Source organism: Lycium ferocissimum, chromosome 10, assembly GCF_029784015.1.
Source record: "Lycium ferocissimum isolate CSIRO_LF1 chromosome 10, AGI_CSIRO_Lferr_CH_V1, whole genome shotgun sequence".
In the NCBI taxonomy this organism is placed as follows: domain Eukaryota; kingdom Viridiplantae; phylum Streptophyta; class Magnoliopsida; order Solanales; family Solanaceae; genus Lycium; species Lycium ferocissimum.
In genome coordinates, this window is record NC_081351.1 from 26,697,535 (window position 1) to 26,719,921 (window position 22,387).

The following is a 22,387-nucleotide window of genomic DNA, read 5'->3' on the forward strand; positions in this document are numbered from 1 at the left end:
TTATTTTATTGAAGCATAACCAATAAGACTTACGATTGTTCTTTCAGCTTATCTTGTATCGGTTTCATGATGTGGCGTTGGGTCCTCACCACCTACCCGAGGCTTAAGCATCTTAAATTCTTAACAAATAACTAGCAAACTATGCCCGTGCGATTTACGAGATTCAGCATGATTAATTTAGTTACTCACTTTAGTTAGTCTTTATGGTTTCTATATTTTGCAAAGAATACTGCAATTCTCCTTAGTGAGTCTTTATATTTTTTTCTTTTCCTCTTATTTTTCCCTTTAATTTCTCAATTATTGTTAAAATTTGTCTTATTTTGGTTATGTCCGCCTCTATTTATATTTAGTAAGTTGACAATTCAAATATCTTACCTGTCAATTTTATAATCACAAGATTCAAAGGATATTTTATTATATTATACACATTTTTAATGTAGAATCACAAGATTCAAAAGTTTATCTTTATTTCTTAAACTCCGTGTCTAGTTAAACGTAGACACTTAAATTGGGACAGAGAGAGTATATGCTAAATGAAGAAAATGAAAGGATAATTGAGACGCTGCGGACACGTGAGGACTTAAAAGGCAAACACACAAGAGGTAGTATTAATGTTAAACTTCTGAAATGTACATATGTTAGTCCCGGCTTAGAGTACAATTTCAGTTGCTTTTTGTACAACTTATTGTTGCTGTGTTTGTCCACCTTGGGCGTTTATACATAATAAGAAAAATATAGAATAGAAAATTAGACATATTAGACATATATTTTTAGTTGTGGCTAAGTAATATGAGACGAAGGGTGTAGTAATATGGGACAGAGGGAGTACTTCATTTTAGGGCTGAGCATAAATACCGAAAATTAAAAAATCGACCGAACCGAACCGAACTTCAAGAAACCAAAATCGAACCGAACTAGTCTGGTTCGGTGTTCACCTTCAAAAAACCGAAACCGAACTAGCCGAACCGAACTTTAACGAAACCGAATCGAATAATCGAAATTTAAACCGAAATTTAATACATTACCCAAAAAAATTAAAATAGTCCGAGCCCATTAAGTTTAAGACTAAAAAAATCCAATTGTAACAAGCCCTCTTTTGCTTTTGTATCCCTAATTTTTCACTTCAGTTGAGAAAATCAAATATCCTTAACAAAGAAAGGTGACTAGGATGTATCTTTAGGATTAATGTATGTCCTTTATGTGTTTTCTTAATTATTCTTAGGTCAAACCCATCGACAAACACCTGTGGTCATCCAAAACCTTTCACTTTGAGCACGAAAGTGGCCCTTGTTCCATTTAGATACTTCGGGTGGGTCATTCTATTCCACTTAGACACTTTTTGCTGACCGTTATCGAGCAAAACTAACACCGATCATCTCCTACGTGGATTAAGTGGCCAATTAAATTGTGCCGGACTCATTTAAATTGTGCCAACTCAATTAAATTGTGCCAACTCATTTTAATTGTAAATTCACTAATTTGTAAATTCGTGGAGTTTTGACCATTAAAAATTGGGGCTTTTGGGCTGGTTGGATGTGCAATGAGGTGGCGCCCCCTTTGGTGTTGGTTTTGCTCCGATAACGGTGCAAAAAGTGTCTAAGTGGAATAGGAATGACCCACCTGAAGTGTCTAAATGGAACAAGGGTCACTTTAGATGCTCAAGTGAAAGAAGTGGACGACCACAGGTGTCTGTCGATGGGTTTGACCTTATTCTTACTGTATGTATATAACACCTAGTAATCCTATATTATTATTATGGTTTTCTATTTCTTGTGTATCCTATTTGTTTGATTTTGATTTTAATTTGTCAGTTTTATGTTTTGTTGCTTTTGATAATATGAATTAGTGTAAATGGAATCGCTTCTAATATCATATCAAAAAAATCGAATTGAAAAAATCGAAACCGAACAGAACCAAACTTCAAAAAACTGAAACCGAAAGAACCGAACCGAACTAGTTTGGTTCGGTGTTCGGTGTCCACCTTAAAAAAAAATGAAACCGAAATAGTCGAACCGAAGTTTGATAAAACCGAACGCCCACCCCTACTTCATTTATTAATTCTTAAAGAATATGAAAAGTCAAAAGTGAACAAGTAAAAGTGCTCAGAGAAAATAAATATGTGTCGGAGAATTAAAATTGAAGTGCATACACGTATATATGAGACGAGAATAAATATTCAATAAGAACGTGAAAAGTCAAAAGTGAATAAGTAAAAGTGCGCAGAGGAAATAAATATCTGTCGGAGAATTAAAATTGAAGTGCATACGTGTATACATGAGAAGAAAATAAATATTCAGTACTATGACATTTGTCCACGTGGAATTTATTAATTCTTAAAGAACGGGAAAAATTAAAAGTGAACAAGAAAAAGTGCACGAAGAAAATAAATTTATGTAGGAGAATTAAAATTGAACAGCATACGTCGCTATACATGAGAAGAGAATAAATATTCAACAAGAACGTGTAAAGTCAAAAGTGAACAAGTAAAAGTGCACGGAGGAAATAAATGTGTCGGAGAATTAAAATTGAAGTGCATACGACTATACATGAAAAGAAAATAAATATTAAGTACTATGACATATGTCCATATGGAATAAAAAATAGTTGATTAAAGTATACAAGTTATATAATTTTTGGTACAAGCAGTCAATATTGTGTTGGTCCACCTTCCACACTTATATATAATAGAAATGTCATTATGTATGCAAATATAATGGTCTTCTCCTTGTCGGTTTATGCTTTTAAGGGGTCACTTAGTTTAGAAATAAGTTATGCAAGGATTAGTAATGTCGAAGTCTAATAATTATCTTCCCACTTTGCCTTTAACTAGAGGCTCTTCTACTGTCTAGAGGTTGGCATGATTTGTGCAATTCCACAAGACGGGCACTCTTATACATAAAGTCGTGGTAAATTGACTATTATTTTTCAAGCTTCATAACCAATCAAATGGTGTCAAACAAACTGGGACGCCAAGAGATCAGTTTTAAAATCCAAACTTCTATGAGCGCAGTTGACATTTCAAGTTTTAACAGCCTAATTTTCCTGAATGGAAAAAGAAAGTGAGCTAGTGACATTTCAATTGAGAATCGTTCAACTGAACTCTCGAAAATATAACAAAAATATTTACAATGCCATAGAAAATTTAGTTGGTGTTCTCAGAGATAACTATCCTGACATCAATGGATTCAATACGATTGAATAGATTTGCTTGGACGCAAAGGGCTTTTTGAGAAATGGGAGATTTAAGCATCATTAAATATCTATTGGGCAGAGTAAATATTCTTTTCATTAGGATAAAAGATAGAACACGAACATCATTTGACTGACTGGGCTGTCATAAGTCACTATTTCTGGGATTGGAATGATTTTATGTTTTAGAACCAATCGTCTTCGCTTCAACATCATTATAATTGTTATAGTGAAATATCCAAAGCTCCATTTGGTGCTCTCTATTTTTCCTTGAGGAAAACGTTAGAAACTTGAGGGGGTTAATCAAAGAAGAAATTTGTCACACTTAATCTATCTTCTCATCAGTCGTTCTCCGTCCCATTTTAACTATCTTTTTAGCCAAAAAGTTGTCCTAACTAGTTGTCACTTTAGAAATTCAAGATTAAATTTGACAATTATTTCCAACTATACACTTAACACTAAAAAGGTATGCACAATATTTGAGAGAAAAAGTATCAATGTGTCTTTTTAAAATATGGATAACTTAGTAAGCTATATCTTGTATTTCTTGTTCTTTTAATGGGCGTGAAAAGAGCTAAAACGATAGTTAAAATGAGACAGAGGGAGAAATTTGTAATATTGAAGTGAAATAATATTAAGATCATCAAGTACCTTCAGAAAATGTGACAATATTCTTAAAGAACATTATTAAAACAACATCACAAATGATGCTCCTCTCGACAAGCGTTGATCAGGAAAGTGATAGTTTTGGTAGAAAACGCGATGTAAAAGCAATGCAACAAGTTAACTGGTCAGGACACAATCTAAGCGTTGCATATTTCATTTTACTTTCTAAGTATCACTCTTTGTAATATCATCACAAAGTATGTTATAAACTCAATTTATGTTTTGTTTATACATATAAGTATCTATTTAACCAAAAAAAGATGTTATGAACTCTATAATGATTCTAAATAATTTAAAATTTGTCTAGTTATTAATTTTTTCATACTTGTTAAGGGATAGCACTTCACATCTCTCACTAGGAATAGTAGGTAAGGTCTAATCCTACTTATACTTTCCTCTTTGATTTTTTATATAATTTATTAACTAAAAATAATATTGGTGAAGAAATATTCCACAAGAGATCCTATCGACAGATAGACATTGTCTAAGAACCATCGAGAGGTGTGGTGGAATAGACGGAATCCTTCCGACCTTTATCAAAATTTCGGAGTTAGAACCATTAAAAAGAAAATATTCAAAGTAGGGAGCACCTCCCTCTTTCCATTCTTACACCACGCAAATTCAAATTAATCAGTGTGTTCTTGACACCGGACGGTTAGATGTGCTGTAAACCGATTCCATTCTTTGGTTCAATGTTCAGTTCATATACATGAAGATCTTAAACCCAATCTGCTTTCTTAATTGTTGAAATTCCATTTTATTTTCCCACCAAAATTGACACTGTACATACTGTATTATTATGTCCAGTAATAACCAATGGAGTTGCTAAAAAATTAATTGATGCGTATGCTGTAAGCTGTAGGGGAACAGGTAACAATCTACGAAGAGAACAGAAATTATTCATCGAAAAGGCTCAAATATGTCATCCAACTATCAGAAATGACTCATTTATGCCACTCATCAATAGTTTGGCTCATTTATGCCATCAAACTATAGGAAATGACTCATTTATGCCATTGAACTATAGAAAATGGCTCATTTATGCCACTCATCAATAGTTTGACTCATTTATGCCATCGCCTATTATCAAAATGACTCATCGATGCCATATTCATTAAAACTGATTTTACAATACTATATATGACACGTAACCTCCAACTAGATTATGGTTGTGGGTGGGTAAGGTGTATGGATCGGATTTTTTATTAATTTGTTATTTAAAATTGGACTGATTTAATTAAACAATGTAGACCTCTAATTGGAGCCACATGTCATATCTGGTATTATAAAATCGGCGTTAATGAAAAATGGCATGAATGAGTCATTTTGGTAACGGGCGATGACATAAATAAGTCAAACTATTGATGAGTGACATAAATGAACCATTTCCTATAGTTCGATGGCATAAATGAGTCATTTCTTATAGTTCGATAGCACAAATGAGCCAAACTATTGATGAGTGGCATAAATGAGCCATTTTCGATAATTGGATGGTATATTTAAGCCTTTTCCGATTATTCATTACGGTTCGTCTTGGTAATTAATGGACTTAAAGAGTAGGTAACCCTAAGGGACAAATAACAATATTAACCGACGAAATCTACGAACATGGATAAGATACGCAGTTCTATTTTAACTATAAATACCACTCCCTCGCTCTGTTTCATAATAAGTGATTTTTTTAAGCTAATGTCCACCCCTTAAGAAAGTGTTTACTTCTAGAAAATGAAGAGTATTTTTATTAGCTTATCCCAAATTAAATATCTAAAACAAGAAAAACTTAATAATTCTTGATTATTGTAAATAATGATAAGTTTGGAATAACAAGATCAATCTCTCTTGAAATCCTGAAACATCAATTATATTTTAAAATAAAATGAAAAGCCTAAAAAATCACGAAGGGACCAAACGACAATAAATCGGACAAAAAAAAAAAACAAGAAAAAGATACCCATAAACCATAATTCCTCAAGGTGAACTATTTAACTTTTTAATCTCTTTTTTCCCAACCACTATTTACTCCATACTAGAAGGTCTACTACGGTGTGGCAAAAGGTAGGTCCGTTCCTATTCCCCATTATTATGCAGAGAGTAATTCATTAGGTCCGCTTAAATAGGAGCGTAGAAAAAGGAACTTTGCCATAATTTATTGGCAAAATGTCAGACATCAATCATGAGCCTATTCCTCTCCCCCTCTTCATCAATCCTCTGTGCATGTTCATCGCAGTAGTAGTCAAAATTCAAAGTTCATAAATTTTCGGTTATTACATATTTGTACATACCAAATGAACTTCATAATAAATTTATTGAGTTTAAACTAAAGTTATTGAATTTATTCATACTATCAGTGCAAGCTCCGCCCTTGCCATCGCCGACCAACACAAGAGGCTACCAGCACTTCTATTGACATCGCAGTAGTAGTCAAAATTCAAAGTTCATAAATTTTCGGTTATTACATATTTGTACATACCAAATGAACTTCACAATAAATTTATTGAGTTTGAACTAAAGTTATTGAATTTATTCATACTATCAATGCTAGCTCCGCCCTTGCCATCTCCGACCAATACAAGAGGCTACCGGCACTTCTATTGACTAACCAAGCCCATTCATAATTCCGGTGTCATCTTTTTAATCATTTATTGATCTAAAAACTCTCGAGAGCTAACTAGATACAGTTTAAGTTAACTCAACAGAAAATATAATGAGCTTGAGCACGCGATAAGGTTCGAATTTCTGATGTGTGAACGCTCACAGCGTTGCCCTAATACTATTGAATCCAGAGTCAAAACCTAGCTATACTATTTTCATGCCTATTGTTTCTTCGCATATATTTACACTAAGCAGATAAATTTCTACTTGAGAAAAATCTCGGGTAACTGTCAATTTCAACTACCGTTCATTAATAATCCATATTAGATCTCACCATTGACTCGTCTCACCTTCTCTACGTTCTTGACAGCTCATTTTTGACCCAACAAGTGTTTCAATGGCATGTTTTGATCCTCTTCCCCGTTACTTAGAAAAAGTGAGCCACCAATTCAGGTACACACATACTATCATTGTGGTTTGGACAAATTAGCTAGACATCCAACTCTTTCCAATTTAGAACCATTCAATGATTCTTTCCTACCGCTTAGACATTATTACCTGAATGGACGATAACGCTAAACATTATAGTTAGAGAGGAGCTGCAAGTGACACAGTATGCAAATGGGGGGTCTCTCACATTGATCTTATATAAGATGTTTCGTTTCATCTGTCAAACTTTTAACAAAAACTGTCAAAACTTACACACAACAAAAGAGCCATCCCTTTGGCAACATAAGAAAAAGTAAAAATCCTTCATTTCAATGTTTGATCCAAATCGTAGTGGAATAAGTACAACATGGTTTATGGTAACCATTTAATATTCTCAGAACCCATCCTATTTTCTAAGCCCCAACCAAATGGAAAACATCCTCCATCTTTCTGGATCCCTTTACCATCTGGAGTAACTTCTTTTTATGGATAAGCATAGTCAAACAAGTGCTAAATTATTTTTTAGAACGAAAAAATACAAATACAAAAGTTCTATATAGGTATAATGAATATATAGCAAACATAAGAAATTGAAATAAGGAGAAATGGCTTGGATGAAAAATAATAGCAAAGATAAGAAATTAAAGTAAGGAGAAATGGCTGGGATGAAAAATATATAGCAAAGATAAGAAATTAAAGCAAGGAGAAATGGCTTGGATGAAAAATAATAGGGCTTTTCAGCTCCAAGTACGCGTCAGCTGGATCAAGAATATTTTTCATGGATCAAGGTATATCTTTTCAATGATACACACAAAGAAAGAAGCTTGAGCTTTTAGGATATAAAACATTATAGTACTCCTTTTTTCACGTGCTCAATCTTTTGAGGATTGAGCAAGAAAAATCCAGTGAAGAAACTTAAATCCAAACAATAAAGATTTGTCCTTTTGTTACCTTTTGGAATTCCTCAAACCCTAGTCATCATCATCAGCGCAAAATCTGGGGGGAATTAACAACAACAACAACATGAAGAACGTGTGATAATCACGAGGATTTCACAAAGGGATACCAACACAACTCTGTTGACAATATGCCCACCTCCATCTTTACACTTTTTTTTGTTAATTATTTTTTTAAAAATAATCTAAAAGGATATTATAAAGGAGGTGGACAGAATGCCAAAGAACTCTGTAAGAAACTCTTTGTGAAACCTCCATGAAAATCAAGATTACACTTGTAGTCTCTGCAGCAAAGAATCATATATATCCTCTTTTTCATACTCATAAAATATGATGAGTAATACAGAAAGGTGGGGAGAGTATATTGAAAAAGAGGGGCAGTTGAGCACTATTTAAGATGGTGGAGCTTTTGTGGTACGTACTGTCAAATATAAGAAAGAGAGGGTAGTGTATTCTTGGCTGTAAAAATAATTAATAGAGGGAAAGGGATAGATCATAAATCAGATTTGATGTTTCATTCTTCTCTTTCGGAGAGAATCATCATACTTATTCTGAATTTGTCCCTCGTTTCGAGAGAACAAAAATGAGAACACAAAACCTACGAGGTTGCTTAGAAAGGGCTAAAAATAGGAGTATTTATATGAATCTACTCCCTCCGTCTCAAAATATTTATTGTCCTTACTAAAATTATTTATCTCAAAATATTTGTCATTTGATTTACCCACAAAAAAATTAAGTGGCTTTTCTCATTTTACCCTTATATTAATTACATTAATGGACTGATTTTATGAGTTTACATACCAACATTTAAGAGGTTTCATCATTAATAGAGTAAATATTTATTGAGGAGAGAGAACATGATGAAATCTATTAAGAGTGTAAAATAGTCAAAATACTACCCTCATAAATGCTTTCTTAATGAACGTGTAAATGAAAAATGCGATCAATATTTTGAGACAGAGCAAGTACTTGATTTGCACGAAGTTTAGTGAACGAAAAGAAAAATATTTAGAACCTAAGATAGAAAAATATGTTACTTTATAATAATATTCGTGATAATAAGGTTTTAAAATTTCTATTCTTAAATATGTTGCTACATAAGAAGAAGATTTGTATGGAGTAATTATTATAAGAATTTGTCAATAATAATAAGTAAGAAACATAAGTTAAATTATTTTTAAATTTATCAAAATTATTCTCTTGTTTAATTGATTTTTAAAAGAAAATAGGGATGCAAATTGGAAAGGAGAGAGTATGAATTTCGGTGAGCTTTTTTGTTATTTTCTCCCCAAGGTTTTTGAGTACTCCTAAGCTATTTTATTTGTCACTTCCACATAAAGAATACTGGTTAAAAATATTTTTCATTTAAAAAAAAAATAGAAGACATTAATTAATCTCACTGTCAGCATTACCACTCTCATGTGAACGCATATAACATATAATTACTCATTAAAAAGTTTTGAAAAATAGTTAGTGACTGAGTCAAAACCTTAAAACACAAAAATTACAAAACTACAAAAATCGGAGCATGCGTTTGAAGTGAAAAAAGGAGCTTTATAATGTCAAAGAAAGTCCTAGTTTTATATGTCCCCGTCTTTTATCTTTTTCCGCTCTCTTTCCTCTTTAATTATAAAGATTGGAATTTATGTGTGAAAACAAAAGGAGTCAATAATAATAATAACTCAAAGTGAAAAAGAAAATAGGAAGAGCTGGGTAAAAGTGGTAGGAGATCAATTCTCACAAAGTCAAAAAAGAACAAGACTCTTCGTGAAATATATAGTGTAGGACTAAAAAGGAGTCGTTATCAATGCGACAAATTAAATGGCATAAATAAATGATCCAAGAGATAATACTGATAAGTCAGTATATAATAATATCATAATGGTCCAAAACTTCTTAGTTAGAAACCTAAAAATGCTGCCATAATGACTAGGCACATTCATTAGAGATTATTGTGTCCCCAGATTTGATTTGGTACCCCAAGATCGACATATGGCTTATGAAGTTGTTAGATCATATTGTTAATTGTACTAGTATAATTTGAATTATTTCGCAAAAACACTATAGTGTTTGGTTAGTTGCGTAAAAAAATAATTATCACATGGCCAAACGATGTCGCGAATTCAAATTAATCAAGTTCTAGAACAAATATCGAATCTGGGATAGAAAAAATAATTAAGAAATTTTCTTGCAATATTTTAGAGTGTGTGAGAGAGAAAATGAAAAATGGTAGTTGTCGGCCATTAGTGGTGGGATCCTAGTTATAAGGATGCTAAAGCAAATAAGTAGGTCATAGATAGAATTAGGAAGAAGCTTCAAAAATCAAATGATAAAGTTTTGACCTTCCTCTTAACAAAGGTTAAAAAGTTGGACAGAGACGCAATTATTACACAAGCTAAGTAGAAAGAAGCAAATAAAAAGAACAAAAGAAAGCTCTCGAGAGAGAGAGAGTTAAAAGGAATAATGGTCAATGGCTTCAATTATATTGCTTCACACCTCATAGCAGTGTTCTCTCATGTCAATCCATTTTCCAAGACCAAATTGTCTGATTAAATTAAAATATTGTAAGGGGAAAAAAATAGAGAAAGATAGGAGTAAATCCTTTTTCCACCCTTTTGCCGAGTGATACGTCGCACTCATGACACACTCTCCGTAGTTTCTTCTTACTGTACTTTTTTTATTTTTGGATTTTACCATTTTTCTGTTAATTATTTACACTGCTAAAGTTAAATTAATTCCTTCTGATATACTCTCCCTGCTCCATTTTATGTGTCTCTCTTCCATTTAATTTGTACTAAAAGAGAATGATATTATTTTTATTTTTAAAAGTAATTTGATTTAAATTTCTCATTTTATACTTAATGATACATAAATATCATAACATATTTAAAATTATAAATTCAAATTTTCTTTTTCTTAAAAATAAATTTTATTTGAGTTAAACACCACCATATAAAATAACTTTGGTCCTTTTATCCCTTGGCCAACAGTGTACACACACATCCACATTTTCCACCCTATTTATTGCTTGAAAACAGCAGCCTACCAAACTCACAGTTCATTTGGGTGCACTATTTATTGCACAACATGAAACAGAAAGAGGGAAATCAGAAGCCCATAACCCCACCCCCCGCCCAACCCCCAGCCCATCCCTCTCTACCCTTCAAATTATAGTGGGGCAAACGAGCGTAAGCAAGATTTGAAATTTATAAATTTTTATAATAATTTTAAATTAATATCTTATAATAGTTTAAAAATTAATATATTATAATAATTAAATTTTTAATGAAATATTCATGAATATTTATTAAATTTTTAATATATATATATATATATATTTGGATAAATTTTTAAGAATATCTCATGGATTGAGATAGAGTTGGATATTCATGGGAATAGCTATTCCACTTTGGTATGGGATAAGCTAATTGCACTTAGTACAAAATGTATCTCCGAACTAATTAAAACTCACTTCGTCTCTATTTATGTGATATAGTGTGACTAGACACGAAGTTTTAAAAATAAAGAAACACTTTTAAAACTTATGCTTAAGTTTTAAATAAATTATTTTTAAATTTAGAAATGTATCATTAATTTCAAGACAGAATGAAAAAACGTATAAGATGACATTTGTTTCTTTTCCTTCTCTTTGGGGGAGGTGGATAAAAGGCTATATTGAAAAGTTATTTTGTCAAAAGGCCATAAGTGTTCAAAAATTGGTGCTTTGGCCACCATTTATGATGTCAGCATTTCAGAGATGTGATGTATCAAATTTCAGCCCCAAAGTTTTGAAAACTACACTTTGGCCCCTAACTCCCAACATTTTAATTACCCAAAAAAAAATTTAAAAAAAATATTTCCCTCCAAAATCTCCTGATTTATCCACTTTTCAGATCCCGTTTCCTGTGAAAATTTTGGCAAATATTCCTAAGAAAAGATCTGACTTTTCATCAGAAAATTAGTCCCCAACGACTTAGTATGGCATTGATTGCAGTCATAGACCATAGCCGTAATCTACTATCGATTTATTATGGCGTCGATTGCAGTTATAAACCATAGTCGTAATTTATTATAGATTTATTATGGCGACGATTGCAGAATATATTATAGTAGGTGGTAATTACACGGGTGAATGGGAGGAGACCTCAAAATGTTGTAATTTGATTTTTATGAGTAAGATGACAGGATGATCCTGATAGTGATGACGAAGAGTTTAGGGACAAAAAAATAAAAACCACAAATCCCAAATTGCACAAATCTAAGGGATCGTGGATAGGTATACCATAAACCGATCGTTTACACGCATGGTCAATAATTTTTCACATGTTTTGTATAGCCCAAGGACAATATTTGTCTAAAAAGCCATAACCATAAGTAAATAAAATAAAATAAATTAAATAAATCCACGTGTCATTATTTAAATATTATAATAACACTTTAATACACCATGTGAGAGTCTCCATCCATTGAACACATGATCAAAAGAGTTTTAGGACAAGTAATGGTACTTAAAAGGCTAATATTTGTCTAAATAGCCATAATTTTTTTTTTAAAAAAAAAGGACATACCACTATTTAAACATTATAATAATATTCTAGTACAATCATATGAGAGTCCCCATCCATTAAACACATGATCAAAAGAGTTTTAGGATAAGTAATGATACTTAAAAGATCAATATTTTTCTAAAAAGAGCCATAAATAAATAAAATAAAATAAAATAAAAAAACAAAATGACATACCACTATTTAAACATTATAATAACACTTTAATAAATCATATGAGAGTCCCCATCCATTGAACACGTGATCAAAAGAGTTTTAAGACAAGTAATGATACTTAAAAGGCCACATCCATGAAACACATGATCAAAAGAGTTTTAGGACAAGTAATAATACTTAAAAGGCCAATTTTTATCTAAAAAGGCCATAAATAAATAAAAATAAAATAAATAAAAGGACGTGTCACTATTTAAACATTATAATAACACTTTAATACATCATAGGAGAGTCTCATTCATGGAACACGTGATCAAAAGAGTTTTAGGACAAATAATGATACTTAAAAGTTCAATATTTGTCTAAAAAAGTCATAAATTAATAAAATAAAATAAGAAGAGGACATACCGCTATTTAAACATTATAATAACACTTTAATACATCACATGAGAGTCTTAATCCATTGAACACATGATCAAAAGAGTTTTAGGACAAGTAATGGTAATCATAACACTACTGTCCAATTAGTCTGACAATAAGTTATTGTTCTCAAAGCACAACCTTGTTCTAAGGATAACCATTACTTGTGCTTAAACTCTTTGGATCATGTGTCTAATGGATGGGTACTCTCATATGATATGTTAAAGTGTTATTATAATTTTTAAGTAGTATCAAGTCTTTTTATTTTATTTTATTTATTTATGGCTTTTTAGACAAATATTGGCCTTTTAAGTACCATTGCTTATCCTAAAACTATTTTGATCATGTGTTCAATGGATGGAGACTCTCCTGTGACGTATTAAAGTGTCATTATAATATTTAATATCCTTTTTTTTTATCTTATTTAGTTATTTATGGCCTTTTTTAGACAAATACTGGCATTTTAAGTACCATTACTTATCTTAAAACTCTTTTGATCATGTGCTCAATGGATGGGGACTCTCATATAATGTATTGGTTTTTTTTTTTCCAATTAGACTAGTGCAAATTCAGCATGCTTTTCATTCCATCGGTTGCCTTTACTTCTCTGATTTATCATCGACCAAAATGGTCTAAAATTATCCTAAGCAGTGAGTTATTATAAACTAAGGTAGCTTATTTTCGGTTTGGCTTATAATTGACCCAGCACATCTGGCTTTATTTCGACTGACAGACCACAAATTTCTCTACAACGGTAATAAAACAACAAATTCTTAAATTTACAACTTTAACAATACATCCTTCCCTATATAATACCGACCAAAAGTTCAAACTCCTCCATTGTCTTTTTTCTTGAACAAACTCCTCTATTATCTCTTTTCTTGATCAAACTCCTCCATTATCTTTCTTGAACAAACACCTCCATTCTCAGATACATAACCATCATTCTCAACTCTACTATCAACTCTATCTCCTTCATCACCATCAACACTACACTCATCAATGGGGTCTCAGTAGGACTCACTCTCAGCTTCTGCACTTTTTTTCTTTTTACATCTTGGCTAACTTCTTCACCTCCTTTTTTTTTTTTATCCTTATGATCCGCAATAGAACGGGTTTAAACCATATCATCAGAACGAAGGAGTATTTTTTCTCTTTTTCCTCTATACCAAGGCATTTATACGATCTATATATAAACAATACAGACTTTGAACCACGATATAAGAACCATCACTCTCAACTCTCAACTGTATCTGAACCATGTATCTGAACCATCCTGAACGGGCTCAAATAAGGACTTTATTTTGCTTGTTTTTCAGATAGAAAATAAGAATAATCGACTAAAAGTCTATTAATAGACCATAATTTACAAAAAGCAAAAACACAAAAAGAAAGATCGAAACAAGCAAAATAAGTATAAATAAGACACATTTTGACGAAAAAACAGGCAAAACTTCAAAGGTTTTGGAAAAAAGCAGAACTTTATGAACACTAGGTTTTTATCAAGATCGACAAAAATTAATCAAATCATACTTTTAAATAGGCAATATGGATCTTAAAATGCTTCGCCATTGATGCAAAATTAATTAAAATACCTGAGGACAATGAGTGGAGAGCTTCTGAGCACTAGAGAGAAGAAAAATCGACTGAAGAAATTGGCCTTGATAGAGAAGAGAGTGAAAAGAGAGAAGGGGACTGATGCATTTTTTAGGAGAAAGAGCGAGGAGCATTGTATATTTTATTACAAGTCACAGGAACTTAAGTGTATAACTTAAAATCTTCAAACTTTTTAAAATTATGAAATATACCCCATTGCCCTTTTTCTAAACCTTAATACCGAAAAATAATTTTTTTTAAAAAAATGAGTGGCCTTATTCCCAATTGAAACTTAGGCCCCATTTGGACATGGTTTGAAACTATGTTTGGACATGCAATTTGGATATTTTAAGGAGTATTTTCTCTTATAGACATAAAAAGCCCACAAGTTGTGAAAACTATCAAAACATTTTCAATTCTTATACAATCTTACCAAATGAGCAAGACATAGTTCATAAAAAAAATTAATACGCTAATTCATAACAACCGGCTCAAAATTAATACTAGAAGACCTTTCTAAAAATACAACATCAATTGATCAAATTTTAGTTCAATAAATAAAATTAAACTATAGGTCCTTTTTTACAAAATTAAAAGGTTGGTAGACATAAATAAAATTTGATGAAAGTTAATGAGATTGGTAAATGATTAATGGGAGTAATTGTTAAAAATATCTACCAACTTATGAGTCTTTTTTTACAAAATATAAACTTATGGGTTAAATTTTATATTTAAAAAAATTGAAACCATAATTTTAAACCATGCATAAAAATGCATGTCCAAACGCTGATTTGAAAAATCATGGTTTCAAAATTCACGGCCATACGCCTACTTAAAAGTGGCCTCTACCCCAAATCTTCTCTTGTTTCTTTTTCACTTTTCATTTGTGTGAATTAATGTGTAAGAAGCCATTAGTGTTCCTCTTGGAGATATACACGACCAGTTGGCATACCTCAGTTTTTGTCAGATACGGCCATGATTGAATCATTGGGATACTCATAAAGAAATATACGACTACTAAGTAATACCTCCAGCCTTTTTTTCCTTCTCGTTATTTAGTGAAATAAATTACGGTCCGGGGCTTTAGCTACTTAACATTTTTAATAATTTTAATCAATAAATAAATCCAAAAGAAAGTACAACTGGTTCTTATACTTCCTTTTGTAACCCTAGGTCGGGGACGTTTTGCCTCTAATATGCCAAAGGACTGGTCCCAAACAGGCGCCGAGTTAGAGTTAGGCCTCATTTATTTTTATTAGAGAAAATAGCCAAAAGAGCCCCTAACGTTTGGCCGAAATTCCAACTGAATACTCAATCTTTGCGGGGGTCCTACTACCCCCTGAACTAATTTAAAATAGAGTATATTGCTCCCTAAATGTTGAGGTGACAAAGAAAGTGTATTTCACTGTCTTTGAGCGAGTGAGAGGCAGAAATAAATTATTAAATTTTTATTTTTATAAGTATATTTTATTTAATATTAACTTTTTGGATTTTTTAAATCTTTCCCTTTCTTTTTTATTTTCTTTTTCACTAAAACATTCTCCTCCTCCAAATTTTCATAGCCGCCGCCGCCAACCCTCCACCGCGGAGCTCCGGCAAAACCATCCAAACTCACCGCCGCTGCCCCTTTTCTCCTCCTCTTCTCTCTCTCCCTCCTTTTCTCCATCACCAACGCGAACTCATAGCTCTGGCGAGCTTCACCCCAAACTGCTCTGGCGAGGAGCCTCTCTCATCTTATTTTTTCCCCGACCAACAAAGGACCAACACATATATGGGTGTGACTTTTTAAGGGGGTAAATATTCTATTTTAAATTAGTCCAGGAGGGTAATAGGACCCCCGCAAAGGTTGAGTGTTCAGTTGGGATTTCGGCCAAACGTTAGGGGCTCATTTGGCTATTTTCTCTTTTTATTAAGATTAAGATAAATTTCCATGATTAAGATGTTATCTTTAGATCTAAACATTAAATAATTAAAATTATTTGTTTTTCAATATGTGAATGTGCATAATATATTAACATAATAAATATACAGTTCAAATAAAAAAATAACTAAATATTAAAAAATAAATATAAATCTAATAAAATTAAATATTATTTGATAAAAAAAGAAACATTTATGTTCGCAAGTGATGGTGGAGATGTTTTGTAGTGGTGGAGTTAGTTGATGTTAGTTATTGACGATTTTGGCGAATGCAGCTGAAGAATGCGTGGTGGTTGAAGATGGTGTTGGTGGTAGTTGCCGGCGTTGCTAGTTATAATGTTAGTGGTGGTTGTGATGGCAAAGGTGGTTAATGGTGGTGGCTGATTTGGGGAGGTGGTGAGCGGTTGGGAGGGTCAGGGTAGTAGTAGGGGTGGGGTGGAGAGGTGGGGGTTGGGACAGTGGGGTGGGCTGTTGGTTGTGCTGTCAGAGATGGTTGGTGGTGATGGGGTGGGGTGGTGGCTGTGATGGCAGAGGTGGTTACTGGTAGTGGGGCTGGTGGTGCGTGGTAGAGGGGGTTGGGTCGAGAGGGTGGGGTGATGGTTGTAGACGAAGTCGTGGTAAAAATTATCCATATACAAGTACCTCTTAATGATATTATGACTTTGTTCAAGATCTTAATGATTAAGACCTAGTCAGACCAAATAAGTGCTTAGATCTTAATGTAAACAAATACACTCAATGGCCCAAGGTCTGAACCATTCAAATTTATATCTCAATTAAATGCAAACAAATACGGCCATTGAGTTTCGAGTTACAGATTCGATAAGATCTCATAATTTTGTTTAATAAATTATATTTAAAAGAACATGTTTGCAAAATAAGCCACCCTCCACTGGATAACAATGCTTTCATCTCCTACCACTTTATTTTATACCCAATCCTTAAAAATTCATCTATAATTTCAGTAAATTGCCTTTGCTAAAATTTAGAATCAATAAAGCCAAAATATATTCTAGATCTGTCTCTAGTCCCAAAAATATTCAGATTATCAATTCCTTGAAAAATTAATCATCTTCTCGCCCATGGTAAGAAACTAAGAGCTCGTTTGGTACAAGGGATAAGGATAAATAACTCTAGGATTATATTTGAGATGAATTTATCCCACATTTGGTTGAGATAAAATGGTGCTATAACTAATCCCAGGATTAGTTATCCCTGAATTGTAGTGTTATTTTATTCCTATGGGAAGGTGGAATAACTAATTCGGAGATAATTAATCCCAGGATAAGTTATCTGGGATAACTTGTTTCCAACCAAACGACCCCTAAGAATGAATCTATTGTTGCTAATTATCTTACTTTTTCCGCAGTGCTTATCAACGTATCGACATTCTCTTGGTTAAATTTTCGTCAATAATTCATTCTTAAACTATTACTAATAAGGGGTCGTAAGTTGATATGATTGGTTGGTAATAATTCTTCGAGTATTGATGATATCCTAGCATCATGCTTAGCACAATTGAAAAAAGGGAGAAAACGTTCAGACAGGCAGAAAGATAAAAGGTTATCCATTTGGAAAAAACAGATTGACCTTTATGGAGTTTTTTGGGCAGGCAATTTTGGTGACATGAGAAACTTTAATTATAGCATGGATTTTCTTCCTAGTATAATAATTAGTACGGTAATATATTTTATGGTTGTTGTCCTTTAATTCTCTACACTATGATATTATGTTATATGAAGTGCCTTAGTTTCTTTCAGCATGCATTAATGCTTTTTTCTGTATTAATTGTAGCCACACATCCTTTCAGCGCCACCAAACACATTGTCAAAAGATTTTCTGGCAGGATCTAAGTACACGTATTATTCATCTTGATTTACTAGCCTTAGGTTATGGCATTGTCGTATCACGTGGACATATGATATATCTTTAAAAAAAAATTATTTTTCATTTTGACGTGGGATTTGCCGAAGTTATAACATGCATTTTGTTTTAGAAAATTTATCAGCCTTGAAGCATGTTAGTCTTTCTTGTCAACCATGCTTGTCGTCCAGCCATTTGTCATGGTCATCAAATGTAGTTCTCCTTTAAAGTTCGTCTAATTCTTACGAAATTTATCATCATAATCTGTATCGTCTTTTTAGGAAAGGAAACAAAAAGTTGCATAGATCCCTCTATTTTTCCATTTGCTCATATACGATCGATTTATTCCTCTCAACATTAAGTCTTTTCATTTTAACCTTTCCAGGTAATGATAGTACCGCATATTGTGGAGAAAATGCCTCGACCAAGTATTGAAAGATGCCTTCTTGCTTGTTCTTTTGGGTAATAGAAGAAATCTAGTGAGTTTGTGATATTGATTCGTGAGCTGACACTTTATCCCCCTATTATAAATAATGTAACTAGACTATGTGTTAGCATGTGTGTTTTGAATTGTGGTGCATCCGAAATGCAACTTGACTCTGAAAACTTCGGGATACGATCCAAAATTAGAGAAAAAAAGGAAACCTATGTTGGTAACGGAGGTTGAGGGCCGATATGTAGAAAATTCTCTCTGCATCTATCCCGACAATGTAGGCTTGGTCGAACATCATTAAATTATGTCATTTCCTTTTTCTCTATATATTTGCTTTGTTATATGGTTTTGTGTAATAGTTGCCATGAATATATGAAAATAAATTAGCTATATGTAGGGGTGTACAAAGTAAACTGATAAACCGTACCAAATCGATAAATCGAGAAAAAAATCAGACTAATGATTTGGTTTGACTTGGTTTGGTGTTGAAAATAAAAACTCGATCATAATTGGTTCGGTTTGATTTTAGCTAAAAAAAGTCAAATCGAACCGAACCAAACCAACCCGACATTACATGTATTTAATTTTTAAAATATTTTATACATAAAAATATTTATTAGTAATGTAATTTATAAATATTTTTTAAATTTTTTCGTAATTTTTTTTTATCTATTATCATATTATTCAAGCTTGAACTTACAATTTTGAATGTGAATAAGTTTTATATCCTATAGATGTTAGCAACTCATATAAAGTTCAAACCAAAACCAACTCAACACTAATACTAACAAAAGAAATTCAATTTACCACTAGGAATGACAATAATGTTGGACATCTATTTTTTAGTTTTGCATAATTGGTTTAGAGAATGAAAATACATAACTTAAGTTTTTTTTCTTGCCATATAATTAATACTTATTAGCCGTTCTTATTTTAGCATGGCTTAGTATTTTTAGATTATGGTCATTTTCTTTATGGCGTATTAATTAGCAATATTTATTTTAACCAATTTTATTATCTTTTGTTGAATATTTTAATACAATGTCATCACTCTTTTCACATTTTGTATTATTTTCTTATGAAACACCTTAATTATATAGTTGTATCTTACTACGACTAAAGAAATATTTGAAGTAAAAGTTATATGTTTTGTATCAAGACTATTCAAAAAAAAAACCCGAATAACCCGAGGTTGAAAAATCAGAATTTTATTGGTTTGGTTTGGTATATAAATTTAAAAACCCGACGCAATTGATTTGATTTGGTGTTTAAAAAATACGAACCAATCCGGTCCATGTACACCCCTAGCTATATGCGTGGTACTAAACTGATGACTTTTCTCGATACATTGTAGTATCGATTTTAACTTCACGGTATATATGGTATCATGCCAGAGTAACCTACTGGAACAAATTATTTTGTATTGTAAGCCATAATCTTTAGCAAACAAAATAAATCATAATTTTTCTTTTAAAATTATACTGTCATTATATTTGTTCAAAAATCTTTTATCACATAAGATGCTCCAAAGCTTTTTCATGATTGCACCAAAATGCACCGCGTTAACTTCAGTGTTTACAAAGGCATTTTCTGGATGAGTCCCGGGACCAGACAGACAAAAAATGCATCGAGATGGATATGGCATTGTAATTATAATGTTAAAAAGATTGTTGAATGACATAACAAGAAATAGAGATGGATCTACAATTTGAAGTTTATAGCTTTTTTATGGTGATCTCAAGTTAATATCAATAATAGTTAGATTCACAAGTTAATTAGATATATGTAGTGTCTCAATAATTGAAAAAAAAGCTTGAATTTATGTGGACCTATAAATTAGGTTATAGATTCGCTCCTGATAAGAGGAGACAAAATGAATTAGACCTACCAGCTAAATTTCCTCTTTTTTCTTCCACAAACAATGCTCAAAGAATTGCTTTAGATAATCTTACCAATTAGGTGCACATAATGATTAGGAGTTGCCCAAAAAGTGGAGCCTTAAATTTAAAGAAACCATTCATTTAGTGAAAATGAATTGTATTTACTGTTCTACTAGAGCAATTATGGATTAATTTAGGAGCATCTTCTTCAACTTCAAGACAAAACATGATAATGTAACTCTGCATGTGTACTACTATTGTATTTCCTAAAAACAATTGAGGCAAAGCTTTATAGTACATAGACAACCAGTGTAATCGCCTTTTATATTTGATTCGAGATTCCAAAGGCTGAATTAACATGTTTCCTTATGTTTATGCATAATGCATTTGGAGGATTATTATTATTATAAGCAGTATGTTTTCACGTACATGAATTGTCATAATTAATTATTGTTAATCTTTCCCTTCTGCATTAATTTATGAAAACATCGATCTCTTAGATTGCACAAGATTCGTGGCATTGATTGTCAAAAGTTTCTAGAAAGAATCTACAAACTATTTGGGAAAATTGTGTGTTTATCAGTGATTTACAGGTTTGATATTTAATATTCAAATTTGTATTGTGTAGGCTTACTAAGGGGATATAACGCTTTTTTATGAAAATAACTTCCATTCCATAATATGAGCTCAAACTTTTGATTAAGGATGGAGAAATTTCATGCCCCCTATAGTCGAACATTTGAGTTAATTGGTGGAAAAACTTGCTGAGGTTATGCTTTTTAATTTTGGAATTTTTTTTTGTGGGTAATCTACCATTGGCGTTCGATTTTTGGCAAAATTTTGAAATGTTTCCGTAACCAAAAGCTTTTAAGCCTACGTTCTACATTTGACTTTTAACCCTAGGTAAATTATGATTAAGGTGAATATAGTTGTTCGAGAATGAACCTTGATAAAGTGGAGCCATACACTATAGATAGGTAAATTAGTAAAATGACATTGGGAATAGAAGCTAGGGGAGATAATTATGGATAAAAATAGACCACTTTAATTAAATGATGGATGATATATTTTTCAAACAGTGTGCATCACGTGATAGACAGGTGAGGAAGAAATATGAAAATAATGATGGTAGTTGTTTTGGGTCTTTATTGTGTGGTTAAAGAGAAGAAATTTGGAGATGTTGATTGGGGCTTTGAGTTTTCAAGACATAAATCATGAAATGGATGACGATTGCTATGATGGTGATGTGAGGAATATCTCTTTTTTCGACACAACGTCATGTGATCCCCCCACTCTCCTTCGCTCTTTAATAATTTTCCTTCATTCCAATTAATTACAGTTGAAGGTGTCAAAGACGGATTAAGACAGAATGAATTACGTTAATAAATGAATATGTTAATAATCCACTCATAAAATTACTTTAATCGAATGAATTGAGCTTAAATAGACTAAAAAGTAGGTCATAGTATGACTCGCCTAATTCTTACAAGGTTTTCATTTGTTTGTTGTTTTAATAATTTGCTCAAGCACAAAACTTTTTCTTCTTTATTATTATGAAACTATATAGTCAAGCAAACAAATATGTTTCTAAAAATATTTTGATAAAAATTTTCATTTATCAATGTGGACTATGTATCAATCCAACTATTAGATAAGTTGAATTAGGCGGGTCAAAATGGATTGAGACAATAATGAAATAAATCATGTTTTTATAGGCTAATTTTG